Consider the following 13,183-nt stretch of genomic DNA (forward strand, 5'->3'; position numbering starts at 1 on the left):
TGACAGAGTGGAGGAAAAGAAATGCCGATAGCCGGTATGTGATCAGCTGTGATTGGATTGATCACATGGTAAAGAGAACAGCCGCTATGATCCTTCTTACGGTGAAGGGAATCGCCGGCTCTAAAAGACGATATCTGAATGATGCCTGTAGCTGCAGGCATCATTCAGATATCCCCCCGCTCAAAATCCAGGACGTCATATGACGGCGTGCGGGTGGGAAGCGGTAAAAGCACTTTCATATTGAGATCCAAGGTAAAACGAGTCAACCTTTACAAGTTGATCCCAAGACCATATAAATTTCGGATTGAATAACTTGTACACATGGTTTTAAAGTGATAAAGGTTCAAGGTTTTTTTTTTTTTAAATGTCATACTTCCCTCCACTGTGCAGTTTGCTTTGCACAGAGTGGCCCCGATCGTCCTCTTCTGGGGTCCCACGGTGGCTCTCGCGGTTCCTCCCCGCATTAGATAACCCCCTCTGGGAAGCTCTCTCCCGAGAGGGTTACCTTGCAGGTGAGCTCCTATGTCATACACTCAGTGTCCATAAACGCCGAGTGTATAACTCAGCCCTGGCGGCTGCATCATTGGATTTGATTGAGAGCAGCGGGAGCCAATGGCTGCACTGCTATAAATTGATCCAATGAAGAGCTAAGAAGCCATGGAGAGAGCGCCGCGGGATCGCGCCCACAGAAATTTGGGGCTCAGATAAGTAAAATGGGGAGGCTGGGGGGCCGGACACTGCAAGGTGTTTTTTCACCCTAATGCATAGGATGCATTAACCACTTCCCGACTAGCGCAGGCCAATGTACTTCGGCAGAATGGCACGGACAGGCAAATGGGCATACAGGTACGTCCCTTTAAATTTGCCACCGTGCTATCTCGTGTGCGGCTCCGGTGGAGCGCGCCGGCCGGGAACTCCGTGAGTCGGATCGCGGGTCCCGCTGACTCGATACCGCGATCGTCTCACGGGGGGAAGAACAGGGAGATGCTAATGTAAACAAGCATCTCCCCGTTCTGCCTAGTGACAGGGTCACTGATCTTTGCTCCCTGTGATCGGAGCAGAGATCAGTGACGTGTCACACACAGCCACGCCCCCCAGTTAGAAACACCCCCCCAGGACACACTTAACCCCTACACTGCCACCTAGTGATTAACCCCTTCACTGCCAGTGCCATTTACACAGGAATCGGTGCATTTGTATAGCACGGATTGCTGTATAAATGCCAGTGGTCCCAAAAATGTGTCAATTGTCCGATGTGTCCGCCATAATGTCGCAGTCATGAAAAAGAGAGAAAAAAAAAAAAAAACTGATCGCCGCCACTACTAGTAAAAAAAAATTATAAATAAAAATGCCATAAAACTATCCCCTATTTTGTAAACGCTATAACTTTTGTGCAAACCAATCGCTTATTGCCAATTTTTTTTTTACCAAAAATATGTAGAAGAATACGTATCGGCCTAAATTGAGGGGAAAAAAAATGTTTTTTATACATTTTTGATGGATATTTATTATAGCAAAATGTAAAAAATAATGCATTTTTTTCAAAATTGTCGCTCTATTTTTGTTTATAGCGCAAAAAAATAAATTTATTTTTATTTAAAAAAAAAAAAAAGAATTAAAAAAAAAAAAAAAAAAAAAATTACAAAACCGTTTTATATTTTGTGATAAAAAAACTGCAGCCATCTAGGTGAGTATGTTTGTTTGTTTGTTTTTTTAACATCCAGCACTTGTCTTTTAAAAATATTTAAAAAAAAAACTAATCTTACCTTGTCCTTGGAAGGGCAGAACAAACAACGTTGTCACCCCTTTGTACATTTAAAAAAAAAAAAAAAAAATTACACTGTCATTTTACATTTTACTTATCACTGTTATTGCTGTCATTAGGATTATAAACATCCCTTGTGACAGTAATAGGCATGTGAGGTACTCTTTATGGAGGAACAGGGGTCTATAAGACCCCAAACCCCTCCTCTGCACTTCAAAGTATTCAAACCGTCAAGATTGGCGTTTTTGAATACTTTATTTTTTTAAAACTGGTGCCTTTTAAGATGCCAGTAATCCGGGAAGTGATGTCATGACATTGGGTCTTGGATCTAGTAATTCAGAAGCAAACGAACCATCGGCTTTGTTTGGATCTTCGGAGAGCCGGCGGACGTGCCGGCTGGTTGCTCAGCCCTCCCTGTGGGACAGAAGAGCCCAGGCGAGCGGCAAAAGGAGGCGGGAGGGGGGTTGTCCCCTCCCACTGCTTGTAACAAAGTCGAGTGGCTGCTGAGCCACATCTGTTATTACAATAAAGCCGACCATCCGCTCTAAAGAGCGGTACTTGGGTGATGCCGGCAGCTGCATGCATCACCCCGGTAAAAACCCCTTGAAGCAATATCGGTCAGTTTTTTTTGACCGATACTTCTTAAAAAGTGAATATCGGCCGCTGATAATTGGTCGATCCCTAATCAGAATTTCCCTTGTTAGCGTGTCAGTACTACGGCACATATGATTAGCACTTCTAAGCTCACGTCTTAGCACGTCTAAGCTCTACTTCACAGGACTGATGCAAATTCACATTCTGTTACACTCCTTGGGGAAAAAATTGAATAAAATGTAATGATACCAATCTTAAATGAGAAGTATAGCCAAAGCTTTTTTTGCCCAGACTTCTCCTATGGATCACAGGTATGCAGTTTATTCTGCACTCCTGTGATCCGTTTTTAGCCAACAGCAGGCTGACGTCACAGAGCCGGTCTAGGCTCTGAAAAGATCCCATATGGTCTTTATCCACCCAGAAGCCTGGATCCGCCACCTGGTTCTTCAGCCTCTCAGTGACCTGCCGCGAGCTTGAGCCAGCCCCTCCCACCCCCTCCACAGCCCAGCAGTCCAGTGAGCGCTGGAGGGGAGAGAAAAGAGTTGTTGACTGACAGTCATGGATCTCTGCTCAGAACAGAGGGGAGAACCGAGTAATCAGCGGTGTTTGGTCGCTCAGTTTTCACTGCAGAGCCGGTGGGAGCCTCACCAAGGTAAGTATACATGTTTTCTTGGAAAGTCATAATTCTCTTAAGAGTTTTAGATATAGCTATGAGATGGTCATTGCCCAATTTAACCAATAGCAACACGGTTGGGAAATGATTGCACATCTATGAGCACACTTTGGCCTTTTCAGATTCTCTCTAGACAATCAATCAATCTAAAGCAAATCAATTTATGTGAAATAGGGGGGCGTGGCCAAGCGATGGCAGAGTGAGGACGCACACCCCGGAGCTCTGTGTGGGGAAGCCCTGAGAACGGACAGTAATCTTGTCCAGAGAGAGCCGGAATTCATGCCAGGGGACCGCAAACACCCGCTGGACTTGGGGATACAGAAGGGTTCGGAAATAACCCATTATTTCCTTAGGCAGCACGCTGCCTCTTCCCCCGCCACCTCGGCCAAGATGGTGCCGCCTCGAGTGCCTCCGACGAGCGCTGCCGCCTCAGCTAAGAAAAGCACTCAGCCGGGAACGAATGCAGGAGGAGACCGTCCAGCTTCAGATGACAGGTCAGCATCTCCTATTCTATCCCCTGTGATCCCAATCACTGACACTCAATCTAGCTGCGGCCATGCAAGGGAGACAGGTGGTAACGTGGAGGGATCTCTCAGAGACATTGTGTCCAGTCTGCCCACAAGACAGGACCTGCAGGAAATGGCGGCATCCATTGTCAGTGCACTCTCCAGGGAACTACATGACTTGCGCCAGCAGGTAGATACAGTGGATGAAAGGGTCACTGTACTAGAGTCCTCTGCATCCACTTCGGATGCCCGGATTGCCACCATGGAGCAGGAGCAGCGTGGCTTTCGCCGCCATCTGGTGGACATACAACTAAAGTTGGATGACGGCGAGAACAGGAGTAGACGCAATAACTTGCGCCTCCGCGGCATTCCTGAAGCTACCATGGGATCAGATCTCCGTGCAACGGTGGTGGCTATCCTGCACCAGGTCCTTGGAAAACCACCAGCAGCGGAGTTAGAGCTGGACAGGGTCCACCGTATCCCAGGACCCAGGACTCCCCCCGCAGCATCCCAGGATCCTGATGCCACAGACCTCCCACGAGATGTTTTGTGTAGGGTACACTTTTTCGCCATTAAGGAGGAAATCATGCGGATGGCCTGGGAGTGCGGCCCCATAGACTTTGATGGTGCATTGATCCGGATCTACCCGGATACCTCCAGGCAAACAAGAGCAATGCGAGGCCTTATGAGACCACTGTTGGAGGTCGTCCGGGCGGCAGAGGCGACGTATCGCTGGGGTCACCCCTTCCACCTAATCGTGCGGAGACAGGGAGCAGAATTCTACCTACGCTCTCCAGACCAACTTCCAGACCTATTCAGCTTCCTAGCCAAACCCCCTGTGAGTGTCCCCAACTGGTTTGACTACCTGTTGTCACTGGAGGCCTTGGGCCCACCTCTGCCCAGGCCGCAACGTACCCGTAGACCGCGCTCACGAGCCACTAGTCGAGAGACTGCTAGACCCCACCCGAGGTCCGCCGAAGCGTAACTTCTCATCTTCTCCCAAGACCCGGTAAGACCAGATGAACGGTTATTCTACATTACCCCACTGGGCTTCCAAGAACATTAGAACCTACTTCCCAAATGGCCTGTGAAGCTGGGTTACAGGGTGACTTCTTGGGCCTGTTTAGATTGCCCTACCTAGTGCGACCTAGGGAATAGTGACCCTCGGATATACATACAACCCCCACCCTGGAATTACAGGATGTCAGCTATCCCCCACCAGCTAAATTTATGAGGGGCCGGACTGTCCCAGACCCGTACTAAGCCCTGTCCTGCAGGTCGTCTCCCTCGCACAGGCTCACCATCAGTGGCGGATGGGGGAGACGGACGCAATAGGGATATCAGTGACTTGGAACTGAGCCCTGACACCTCAAGATGGTTATGCAGAACTTTGTCACCGTCTGGAAAAATTGACCCTTCAATCCGAGATAAGTGTCCTGGGGGCCCGGTCTGTTTATCTGTTTCCACTTCTTTAGCCTCTTTCTGAAAGTTGTGCAGGTTGTTATGCATTTGGAGGGGGGGGAGGCGCAGGGCCATAGCGGGTAACAATCTCAGGGACGTGACAATAGTTGGTGACGTGTTTTATATGTTATGTTCTGTTGTGTAATTTCATACCGCTTTACCACATTATTTTATTACATCATTGTTTTATATTTGCACTGTTGGTATTGACCTCGCCCCTCATGATTCACCCTGGTACTCCCTGGTGAGAAGGTGAAAGACCCTTGGTGCTGGTGTTGTGGGCCTTGCCGTGAGGCATCGGGGCGGACCCCACTGGTAATGTCTATCACCTGTGTTGGCAGGGGGGGATCGTTTTGACGTCCATGAGCATCCTGGGGACACCTTCACCTAATGGTTATGACAGAGGGTGCTTGTCAACTATGATGCAGGTACCAATCATTAAAGGGCATTTTTCAGCTGTTATAGTTCTCATGTTAGACACTCCACAATTCTCGGAGGCGTTACTCCCCCACATCTCCACATATTTTGTATACTTGAATCACTGCCTAAACTCTACTTACCTTAGAGTAGATTTCAACGCTCTTTTCACCCCCACATTAGGGCGGACTCCTGTGTGAACACTGTAAGTGTACATCAGGGGCCCATAGTTAGTCTACGACAGAAACCAATCACTCCCCGTACCCCATTCTTCCTCCCCTCCTCTTTTTTCCTCCCACCATCCTTTCCCCTCTGGTCTATTTCATATTCTTGCCCTCTGCCTGTAGGGGCTTCTGCTTTTGGGGCCCTCCCACACGCATATTGACCTCCATTTCCCTGCCAGGAGGCATAATGGGTCGCCTAAAGATCACCTCTCTTAATGTGCGTGGCCTTAATATACCAGAGAAGCGCTCGCAGCTTTTGGCTGACCTGCGCAGGGGCAAAACACATGTCGCTTTTCTGCAGGAAACGCACTTCCGTGCAGACTCTATACCCAGGTTGACTAATGGGGCCTTTCCTGTGGCATACCATAGTGTTTCTCCGATCTCCAAGTCGAAGGGGGTCAGCATTATTCTGGCCGGGTCGGTTCCATGGGTGTTTGAGGCACAGCGAGCAGACGAGCAGGCTCGTTTTCTTCTCCTAAAGGGAATGGTGTCCGATCTGCGGGTTACTTTCGCAAATGTTTACTTTCCCAATGTAAGCCACCCCCAATTCTTACGTAAGCTTCTTTCTGAGCTTCTGGAATTCTCGGAGGGGATGCTTATTTTTGGCGGAGACCTTAACTTCACCATGGATCCAACCATGGACGTCTCGCGGGGAGCCTCACATCTGTCCTACTCTTGCCTGAGGCGCCTTAAGGCAGACCTACATACCCTACACTTTGTCGACCCTTGGCGGTTGCTCCACAATCAAGACAGAGATTACACATTTTACTCTCAAGTACACCACACCTACTCGCGGCTAGACTACATACTGCCGTCACATAAAGATCTAGCCAAGGTAGTCTCTACGTCCATTGATGTCATATCTTTCTCCGACCATGCACCAATTCACTTGACCCTCCAGTTGGGGCCAGTGATTCGGTCCCCTCCTTCATGGCGACTAAATGAAGCATTGCTTCAATCGGAGGAAACTTGTGCGGAACTGTTGAAAGCGCTACGGGAGTACTTCTCCGTCAACGAGGGATCAGTCCCCAACCCCCTAGTGATTTGGGAGGCCCACAAGACGGTAGTGAGAGGGATTTTGATCAAAATAGGGGCCCGACTCAAACGGGACAGATTGAAACGCACGGAGGAACTACTTGCACTGATCCGTAAGCTAGAAAGTGTACATAAGGCTAGCCTTGCCCGTACAACCTTTCGGGATCTACAGAAGGCCCGTGAGGAACTTTGCACTCTCCTTTTCCAGAAGACCAAACAGAAACTAGCATGGGCACGTCGTACTATGTTTGAGTACTCAAACAAACCGGGATCACTTCTGGCCAGAGCCCTGCAGGGCCCTCGTACGAAAACATACATCCCACACATACAATCATCTACGGGACAGAAGTTAAATACCTTCTCGGACATGGCGGAGGAGTTCCGCTCCTTCTATACAGGCCTCTATAATCTAGACAGACCACAATCCACGGGCTCCCCTATGGAGGGCAGGCATACCCCTCAATCTTACGTAGCTGCCTCAGGCATGCCATCACTACCTGACGAGGTAAGGGAAGAATTGGAAGAACCCTTGACTGTTGAAGAACTGGGAGCCGCTCTGGCCTCTTCAAAACCGAAAAAGGCCCCTGGCCCTGACGGTCTAACCCCAGTGTACTACAAAACCTTTTTTGACTTACTGGCGAAGCCCTTAGTCTCTGCCCTCAACACCCTTACGGAGGGGAACTCATTCCCCATAGACACCCTTAGGGCCTATATTTCTCTCATCCCGAAAGAGGGTAAAGACCCACAACTTTGTGGGAGCTACCGCCCAATCGCTCTTCTGAATTCGGATCTCAAGCTTTTTGCAAAAATCTTAGCCAATAGACTGCTCCCCTACGTACCGAGTCTGATTCATAGAGACCAGGCTGGTTTTGTACCGCTACGAGAACCAAGGGACAACACTATACGAGTCATCAACCTGATACATTCGGCAAGGGCAACCAAACGGGCCCTTCTCCTTCTGTCAACCGACGCGGAGAAGGCCTTTGATCGCGTTGATTGGTCCTTCATCCGGGCAACTTTAGAGCACATAGGCCTTCGTTCCTCCATGCTACAGTGGATCCTTTCCCTATACACGCACCCCACTGCTTCGGTTAGGGTAAACGAGACGAGATCGGATTTTTTCGACATCCGAAATGGCACGCGTCAGGGATGCCCCCTCTCCCCTCTGATCTTTATCCTATCCCTAGAACCTCTTTTGTGCACGATAAGGGCGAATTCAGACATTCTGGGCTACTCGAAGCATTCGGGATCCCACAAGGTGGCTGCTTTTGCAGATGACCTTATTTTCTTTCTAACAGAACCTCTTACCTCTCTCCCTAACCTGCTTCGATCCCTTCAAGAATATGGCGATCTCTCATCGTTTCAGATCAATCTAACAAAATCCTCCATTCTTAACATAAGGGTAGATAAGGGAAATGTCCAACGTCTACGCTCGTCCTTCCCATTGAGATGGGCAACCAACCATATACGTTATTTAGGAGTCGACATCACATCAGATCCAGCTGAATTGTACTCGGCTAACTTTGGCCCACTACTCCTACGCCTTAAAACTGACCTCCTACACTGGCACTCTTTGACACTGACGTGGTTCGGCAGATGTAGTGCCCTCAAGATGACTCTGCTACCTAGGGGGTTATACCTGATACAGGCGCTTCCCATCCGATTACCTCCAGCATTCTTTAAACAAATCGACTCCATGTTCCGGGCTTTTGTCTGGTCCCACCGCAAACCTCGAGTTGGACTCCAACTCCTTTACCTAGCAAAAAGTAGGGGTGGGGTTGGTCTGCCGGACATTAAAGCCTATTACAGAGCAGCCCACCTAACTAGGTTGGTGGACTGGCACTGCCACGCAGAGGCGAAGCACTGGGTTGCCATGGAGGAGGAGGACTCCGGGGGGTCGGTCAAGAGTTGGCCCTGGATTACTTCACCACTGCCAAAAGGACCTTATAGAACACCCTACCTTGGGCAACACCCTAACAGTAGTTAGAGATGCTTTCCGGCGCTCTTCGGTGTCCCCGCAGCCATCCCCCATGGTTCCGATTATAGGTAATCCGGAATTCCCACCTGGAATACAGAGTCCACAACTTAAGCGACTGGCAATGGGCACTAAAATTTGCCTACACGACTTTCTGGGACCCAATGGTCGGCTTTCCCTAGAAGCTGGAGCATTGGTGACAGACCCCCCCCTAGATTTTTGGAGTGGCTTGCAGCTGCGAAACTTTTTACGCAGCTGTCTGAGGAAAGCAGGCATTACCCGTAACCTTACTGAACTGGAACTCATTTGCCATCGTGGGGAACCGATTCGACATTGTCTCTCACTAATGTATTCATCCTTAACCCAACCAGAGGAAGGGTATGTTCCCCAGTTCCTCTCCAAATGGGAGGCGGAGCTTGGAGTCCAATTCACCGAGGTACAGAGACAAAAAATTCTCTACTTTGCTCAGAAATCCTCAATTGCCACTAGGGTTCAGGAAACCTGTTACAAAATTATGACACGTTGGTACAGAGTCCCTGCCATCCTACATCGTTTCTTTCCTCGGGTGCCCGACCTATGTTGGCGCTGTGGCTCTGAGGAGGGGACGATGTTACACATCTACTGGTCTTGCCCCAAGCTGGCCCCATTCTGGCTGGGGGTTGCACGCACGGTCGGACATCTTACCGGTGTTTCCCTAGAGGGGAACCCTGCAGCCTGCCTGCTCCATCTATCAGAACGACCCATTAAGAAATATAAGACCTCTCTCACCATCCAACTTCTGAATGCCGCAAAGGCTTGCATTCCTCTTTGCTGGAGATCGGAAAGACCACCGGCGATGTCCCTGTGGTTTGCTAAAGTAAACGAATTAAGGGATATGGAGGATCTTACTGCTACCCTGCACAATAGAGAGGGGACCTTTCGAGAGACCTGGAGACCCTGGCAGCACTTTATATACACGGAAGCCTATCTCCAGGAAATGGCACAATCTAGCTAACTCAACGGACTAGCACCATACCTCAGGCAGAGGACATTACCCTTTACCTTGTTACACTGTATCTTTGCATTCACTCTTTACCCTTCCTCTATACTACTTCACCCTTGCCGCTTCTGCTTTCCCTTCCTGTTCCCCCTTTCTTCTGTACCTCCCCGCCCCCTACTATCCCCTCATATCCCTCTCCTATCCCGGGGGACACTAGTCTTTATATCATGCATCCTCATACTTGGGTTCCTTCATGGCCCAGATATAAAGAAAATCTTGTAATCCATTACCTGTTTAATGTGTCCCATGTATGGGTTCTACATTCGGACCCCCATTTCACCAACCATATGGAAAACATTGCATTTCACTGAGTGACGATGACCGATAGACAAGGAAGTCAGTAAGAAGCCAAACAACTCAGATCCCAGAGCACTTCTCAGGTCTCACTCGCTGGCAGTATTGATATTCCGGGGAGCCATCCCCAGGAACCATGATTATGGTGCTTGTTTAAATAACCATAACTGTCGACCTTGTTGTTTTTTTTTTTTTTTTTTTACATTACTGTTTGCAACCATTCATCTGTTTCTCACTTGCTTGTCTCTTATATTGTTTTACAACAGAATATGTAACTGTCTGTACTTGCTCAGTGTCAAAAAAAAGGAATTTAAAAAAAAAAAAAAAAAAAAAAAAAAATTTATGTGAAATATATTTTCGTTTTGTTGCTCTTCCTGCAAAAAAAAAAAAAAAAAAAAAAATCAACTCACCAACATTCTCTAAATACATAAACCTGTAAGACAATCTTTCCTCCATCAATAAAAGGGGTAATGTTTTAGTTTTTTTTTTTCTTCTTTCCAGTATACAGTTGTATGCAAAAGTTTAGGAACCCCTGACAATTTCCAAGATTGTCATTTATAAAATTTGGGTGTTTGGATCAGCAATTTCATTTTGATCTATCAAATAACTGAAGGACACAGTAATATTTCAGTAGTGAAATGAGGTTTATTGGATTAACAGAAAATGCGCAATATGCATCAAAACGAAATTAGACAGGTGCATAAATTTGGGCACCCCAACAGAAAAATCACATCAATATTTAGTAGAGCCTCCTTTAGCAGAAATAACAGCCTCTAGACACTTCCTATAGCCTGTAATGAGTGTCTGGATTCTGGATGAATGTATTTTGGACCATCCCTCCTTACAAAACATCTCCAGTTCAGTTAGGTTTGATGGTTGCCGAGCATGGACAGCCCGCTTCAAATCACCCCACTGATGTTCAATGATATTCAGGTCTGGGGACTGGGATGGCCATTCCAGAACATTGTACTTGTTCCTCTGCATAAATGCCCGAGTAGATTTTAAGCAGTGTTTTGGGTCGTTGTCTTGTTGAAATATCCATCCCCGGCGTAACTTCAACTTTGTGACCGATTCCTCAACATTATTCTCAAGAATCTGAGAAGCTGATATTGAGTGGAATCCATGCGACCCTCAACTTTAACCAGATTCCCAGTACCGGCACTGGCCACACGGCCCCACAGCATGATGGAACCTCCACCATATTTTACTGTGGGTAGCAAGTGTTTTTCTTGGAATGCTGTGTTCTTTTGCCGCCATGAGTAACGCCCCTTGTAATGACCAAATAACTCAATCTTTGTTTTATCAGTCCACAGCACCTTATTCCACAATGAAGCTGGCTTGTCCAAATGTGCGTTTGCATACCTCAAGCGACTCCGTTTGTGGCGTGTGCAGAAAAGGCTTCTTTCGCATCACTTTCCCATACAGCTTCTCCCTGTGCAAAGTGCGCTGAATTGTTGAAGGATGCACAGTGACACCATCTGCAGCAAGTTGATGTTGTAGGTCTTTGGAGGTGATCCGTGGGCTGTTTTTAACCGTTCTCACCATCCTTCACCTCTCCAATATTTTATGTGGCCTGCCACTTCTGGCCTTAACAAGAACTGTGGCTGTGGTATTCTATTTCCTCACAGTGAACACTGACAGCTTATATCTCTGCGATAACTTTTTGTAGCCTTCCCCTAAACCATAATGTAGAACAATCTTTGTTTTCAGGTCATTTGAGTTGTTTTGAGGCCCCCATGTTACCACTCTTCAGAGAGTCAATTAGAACAACAACTTGCAATTGGCCACCTTAAATACCTTTTCTCATGATTGGATGCACCTGTCTATGAAGTTCAAGGCTTAATGAGCTCACCAAACCAATTGTGTGTTCAAATTAATCAGTGCTAAGTAGTTACAGGTATTCAAATCAACAAAATGACAAGGGTGCCCAAATTTATGCACCTGTCCAATTTTGTTTTGATGCATATTGCGCTTTTTCTGTTAACCCAATAAACCTCATTTCACTACTGAAATATTACTGTGTCCTTCAGTTATTTGATCAAAATTAAATTGCTGATCCAAACACCCAAATATTTATAAATGACAATCTTGGAAATCATCAAGGGTTCCTAAACTTTTGCATACAACTGTATGAGTTAAGTGGTTTGGACAGTAGTGGCTAAATATGTGATGGTTATTTATGACTTTTTACTTTTGGATTTTCTTTATACTTTGTTGTAATATATTTCTGTCATAAATGACATATAAATAATATTCTTATTGATTTTTTTGGTTCTGTTAGTATGTGTATGCGCATGTATGTATGCATATATGTGTACGATTGTATAGTTAGATTATTGGTAATTAGTATATTATATTTGAATTATTATTGTATGAATTTATAGCGATGGGACATTGAATAGTTTATTATGGAGAAGGGGTTGCATTAGATAAGATGGTACTTCTTCCCACTCCTTTTCAGGATATGTACACTAAAATTATATATATATATATATATATATATATATATATATATATATATATATATATATATATATATATATATATATATATATATTCCTTTTTTGTCTTCTCTAGTTTTGCGATTGTATACTACTGAATGATTACTTTTTTTTATTTTGTACGTTTTTTTTTTTTTACATGTTCGAAATAAACTAAAACTACTTTTTCTGAGATTAGGCAACAGTAATGGTTCTATTTGTTTGTTTTGTAGAATAAGTTCCATGCAAAAAGAAGATCCCAAGAACATAATCAAGTTTTGTTGGCTGTTGCACCATACCCTGAGTTCTCAAGTTTTAGTAAAGTTGTTGTTTTAGTAAAAGTTGTTGTTTTAGTAAAAGTTGTTGTTTTAGTAAAAGTTGTTGTTTTAGTAAAAGTTGTTGTTTTAGTAAAAGTTGTTGTTTTAGTAAAAGTTGTTGTTTTAGTAAAGTTTTGAAATAATAAAATAGTAAACCCTATTGTTTTGGGCTTTTCTTTTTCTCTATTGGGCTACATAGTAGGTGAGGTTGAAAAAAGACACAAGTCCATCAAGTCCAACCTATGTGTGATTATGTGTCAGTATTACATTGTATATCCCTGTATGTTGTGGTCATTCAGGTGCTTATCTAATAGCTTCTTGAAGCTATCAATGCTCCCCGCTGAGACCACCGCCTGTGGAAGGGAATTCCACATCTTTGCCGCTCTTACATGAAAGAACCCTC

The 13,183-nt window shown here is 45.9% G+C and overlaps 1 long non-coding RNA gene across 1 annotated transcript in view; it reads left to right on the plus strand.

Annotated features, from left to right (window-relative positions):
- Window positions 1–12,977, plus strand: part of LOC141146156 (uncharacterized) — a 49,663-nt gene extending 36,686 nt beyond the window's left edge. Inside the window, exon 5 of the long non-coding RNA XR_012244737.1 lies at window positions 12,697–12,977. This is a non-coding gene — a long non-coding RNA (uncharacterized lncRNA). The remainder of the gene's footprint in view (window positions 1–12,696) is intronic.
- Window positions 12,978–13,183: the final 206 nt, after the last annotated feature.

This window comes from Aquarana catesbeiana, linkage group LG05, assembly GCF_042186555.1.
Source record: "Aquarana catesbeiana isolate 2022-GZ linkage group LG05, ASM4218655v1, whole genome shotgun sequence".
NCBI classification, from domain to species: domain Eukaryota; kingdom Metazoa; phylum Chordata; class Amphibia; order Anura; family Ranidae; genus Aquarana; species Aquarana catesbeiana.